At 32.1% G+C, this 5,129-nt stretch overlaps 1 long non-coding RNA gene across 1 annotated transcript; it reads right to left on the bottom strand.

The window, feature by feature from the left end:
• LOC109728807 lies at positions 464–1,802 on the bottom strand. The gene is made up of 2 exons (XR_002221112.1): positions 1,670–1,802; positions 464–1,061 (listed from the first exon to the last, which is right to left on the bottom strand). It is a non-coding gene; the product is annotated as an uncharacterized LOC109728807 (long non-coding RNA).

Below are 5,129 nucleotides of genomic sequence, written 5' to 3'. Positions count from 1 at the left end.
CGAGTCATATTAATTGAGTTGGTATGCGTTGGTGAAATTCCTGCATAATGATTGGAATGAGTTTGGCATCTTCTGGCAAATAAATTCTCTGCTTGAAAAACCGAACTCCATCTTTAATTAAGAAGTTAAGGGCTCATTATTTCACCATCCTTATAAAGCTTGGCAAACTGTTGCATTGGAGGTGACTTTCATAATATGGCTCAGATAAGGCAGCTAGCTCTCCTTTTTCATGTTGTCATGATGACACACATCTGGAGACAGCAGATCTTCCATATTAAGATCTACCCCATTTGCATCCGACAGATGCAACTTCTTTAAAAAAATATCTTAAAAGCAAAAAAAAAAAAAAAAATACAAAAATACAAAACAAAACAGAAAAATGGTTACTGTCAAGGTTTTTTTTTTTTTTTTTCTTTTCCTAAACCTAACAGGATATAAAGATTGCAAGCAATCAAGCATTTCCTTCCTATACATCTCATGTACAAATTTATATAAAATGCTTAAAAAAGAACAAAAATATATATATCGAGGCCTAAGTTTTAGCCTTTTCCATTGCCAAACAAACATCGGTTATTGTGTAGACTACGAGTGCTTGGCGTACTCGGCCATCCATCCTGAAGCTCCATTGCTTAAAAGCTGTGTTTAACAAAGCAGAAGAAATTACAACAGTACCAAATGAGAACTTAGCTAAGCATGCAAGCATCTGCCCGATAACCCAGTAGTTGCAACTGTTATGCGACAATGACAGAGGCACGACGGTTCATTACTGCAAAAGGCAACAACTTGAATATCACGAGAAAGTTGATCGCCGAATATTAGGTAGCATGCATCACAAAAAGATCCAGCCATGTGAAAATTGCTTATTAGCTAGTTAGCATCACAAAACGATCCAACCATGTGAAAGTTCTATTATTCTTGAAAGAATCTGAATATACTAGTACAGTGCTAAGCAGAGCAAAAGATTACATGATATTCATGTATAGTTGATCTAAACATACGATCAAAAATTACAAAGTAGTTATCCAAATTTGCAAACCGCGAAGAGTAAAAATTTTGCATACCTCTCCGCTCCCGAAACCAGGAGATTTTTGTCGTGTAGAAACACAATCGGTGACTATGAATATCAAAAAGGAAGAAGAACTTTTCTCGCTTGTTCAGGTGACAGCAAAATTTGCAAGAATGATAACAATTTACACAAAACAACAATATTCCAGGATAGCAGCAGAAGTTTTATAGTGCAAATATCCAAGGAATTATCTGGTAGGTTGGTAGCATACTGAGCGTGTAACATATCGGAGACGAACCATAAATAAGCTTCTTTCTCTTCATTTTGCCTCTTAAACAATTCCTTCTCAAATCTTGCAAGTAGCGAAAGCAAAAGTATCTACACATTATGGTAGAATGGCAAAGATCATTCTTTGCAATATTACATCACGTGGTACCAAAATTCTTTGAACTTCTCTGGAAACTGAATATACTTTACAGAAGTACTACACATTACGGTTGATATATGATAGTTTAATCACCAAGATCTTCAAGTCTCTACTGCCAAAATTTATCTGTATTATTACCGGAGACATTACCAATAAATATGATAGAAAAAACATATATTTCACAAGATATATCAAAGCTTGTAATATATTATATGCCATTTATCTGACAATACTACTAAGTCTCTATTGATATTAATCTATATTATTACAGCAGATTTTACTCAAAAAGATGGTAAAAACAAACATATATCATCAGAGTGGGCTGGTATGCTTCTGGAAGCACGAAGCCCTCCGTGCTTCCAAGTTGTTTTCAATGTTCAGACTTTCGAATAAATGATCGGCTCCGTTAAAGTTGATCTAGAGTATTTGAAGTATCTAGAAAATAAATTTTGTGATTTTTCGATATCATTTGCCTAGTGATTGAAAAGGCTCAAAATCAATAATTTTAACGGCCGTGGTGAGCCGTTTGCAAGTTTAATGGTGTAGAAATATCCAAATCACATAAAATATTGATAGAAAATTCTTTATACCATATAAAATAAAATCAATAACTTTGATCTAAAATTTTAATGTCATATCATCATATTTCGTAAGATTTTTATTGCCAGCCATTGATTTTGAGCCACTTCGATCACTAGGCAAATGATATCGAAAAATCGCAAAATTTATTTTCTAGATACTTCAAATGCTTTAGATCAAGTCTAACAGAGCGATGGTCGATTCGAAAGTCCGAACATCGAAAACAACTTGGAAGCACGGAGCGCTCTGTGCTTCCAGAAGCATACCAGACGCACTCTATATCATCAAACAAACAAGTCAAGGACTGAGTAAATATAGAAGCCCAAGCAGTTGAAATGAACTAACTTGTTGTGTCCTATTTACTACTTAAACACATGATCTTACAAACTGCCTGTCAAAAACACATGCATGTGGAGTTGATGATATAGCGTAATGGCATTTAGACCTAAGGGTGCGTTTGGTTCGCGCTATCGTTTTAAGATTGCTAGTAATCCAATAGGAATAAAAAAATATGACGGTGTTTGGCTAAACGCACTAAGTAATCTAGTTGGTAATACTGGATTTACTTTGTAATGAGATGCATTCTAAAGTACTAATCTCATTCCTTTGAGGGAGAGTAGGTATCCTTATATTAATGGATTGGAGTAATGATAATATATCTAATCTTTTTTTTTTTTTTTGGCACCCGCCGGCTAGTTGATATTATTTATTTTTTTACACTCTAACCTCATATTTCTCTCTAAACTTATCTTTTTCTCTCTAACTTCAACTTTTTTTCTCTCTCTAAATTAAGTTATTTCTCCTCCTCTTTTTCTAAAATCTCAACCCTCTTATTCTCTCTAATCTCGACTCTATTTCTCTTCCTATTTTTTAAATTATGCTCTCTCTTTCTAACCTATATTCTCTCTTTTTTTTTCTAAAAAAGATGTTGAAATTTTTTATAATATTATTTAAAATTAAATTAATTAATTATATATTTTTCGTAATCTTAAATAACATGACTAAATAATAATGACCGTTACGAAACGCAAATACCATAAAATGCTACATTATCTAGTAATAAGGATTGAATAGGGAATAAGAATCTCGTCAGATATCTTTTTACTCCTAATAATCTTTCGTAAAATGGCGAGACGAAGCGCCCGTAATAGGCCCATATGATATATTATATAATATATAACACGTATTTTATAATTTCGGCTCTGTCGATACGACTCATTTTTTTGGCGGGGAAAAGAAAAAATGATTCTATTGCCTTAATTAAAATAAATAATAGAAATAACACAAACTTTTATTTCCATCCTTTGAATTTCTGAACTGCGCAACAGATAAAAAATTTATACTATCCCAAATTTTTACGCAATGCTGAAATGTCTACTATATAATTTTATTTTAATTCTTTTTTATCCTCTAACATACTATATAATATCATACTACTATTTCACGTATTTAATTTGATAATTCGCAGACCCGCATTTTAGGGAAAAAAAAATTTTGATCAGCCTCGATCTTCCGTTACGTAAAAATAAATACACATAATAAAATAAACTTTTAATATTATCTTTCCCAAAATAAAAAAATAATATACTTATTCAAATTGCCAAACAAAAGATATCCTCATTGTGATTCCTAATACTTTAAATTCAAAAATTGTTTTAATTTTTTTCTATCTCCAAAAATAAAAAAATTCATAGCTTAATCCAAATTTTTGGCCAAAATATACAATAGATTCTCAATCAATCTATTTTTAAGCATTAAAAATTTAAAAATTTGAGTTTAAATCGTGATTAAATTTAATTTTGATTTGGATATCAAATCATATCAATCTATTTTATTTAAATGAAATGTGATATTAAAATACTGATTTCAATAAAATATAAGCATAGTAAACTTTAATGAAAATATTTTATTCTAAATTTTTTATAATAAGAATAATTTACTAGAATATTTTTACTGATTAAAATAAATTAAATAATTATTACGTGTTATTTGCATCGTGACCTCAAACTAGTATATAATATATATAGTATATGAGTATATATATATATAATATGAGAGAGAGAGACGAGAGAGAGAGAGAGAAGAGAGAGCAGGAGTAAGTCTCCTGTACTTTCGAAAGTACGGAGACCTCCATACTTGTAAGTTGTTTTCGATGATAGGAAATCCGATTCGATGATCGGCTCCGTTAAGTATAACCTACCCTATTAAAACTATTTAGAAACCAAATTTTATAATTTTTTGACATCATTTACCAAGCGATCAAAAGGTTTAAAAAATGACTATTTTAGTTGCCGATGTGGCACGTTTTTAAGTTCAATGGTGTAGAAGTATCCAAATTAGATAAAAATTTAATAGAAAATTCTACTTAACGTCAATAGTAAGGGCAATACTTCCGATTTGAAATTTGAGTCCTTTATCACAGTTTTTTATGAGATTTTCATTTTCAGCCGTTCATTTTGAGGCTACTCGTTTACTAGACAAACGAAATCAAAAAATTATGAAATTTGGTTTCTAGGTAGTTCCAACAGCGTAGATCATGTCTAACGGAACCGATCGCCGAATCGGATATCCGATTATTGAAAACAACTTACAAGTTCGTAGGCTCCCGTACTTTCGAAAGCATAAGAGCCTAGCTCTATATATATATATATATATAGTCTGGCTGCTATGCTATTGATAGCACCAAGGGCTTGGTGCTATCAAGTTTTCTGCCGTTAGATTAATCCCTTTGATTATGTTTACCCGTTAGATTATACTATTAAACCAACCACCCACTCAACCCTATGGGGCACACATCATCCTAACCGCATATTTCTCAATCCAAGAGCTAAAAATTCAATACCACCAATAACTTGGTACTATTGATAGTTGTAAGGACTGAGATTTTTGCAGTGTAGCTAAACTCTCAGTTGATGATGTTTTTGTGTGTAATTTAATTACAAAAGCACTCGTCAAGTTTCGGGCGAAAACGAGTTAAAACGAAAATTCTACGCGATTTCCAAGTTTCACTTAAAATGAATAGTAACTCGATTTTCTGGAGAAGCCGCGGTGAGAAGTTGGCTTCTGGCTCGTACCGGACTCTGTTCATAGCAGTCCAATAGCTCGTTTCGACCGGGT

The sequence above is a fragment of the Ananas comosus genome, linkage group 24 (genome assembly GCF_001540865.1).
Source record: "Ananas comosus cultivar F153 linkage group 24, ASM154086v1, whole genome shotgun sequence".
Lineage (NCBI taxonomy): Eukaryota > Viridiplantae > Streptophyta > Magnoliopsida > Poales > Bromeliaceae > Ananas > Ananas comosus.
Note: the sequence above shows the minus strand (reverse complement) of the source record. Positions and strands in the feature narration are given on the sequence as shown.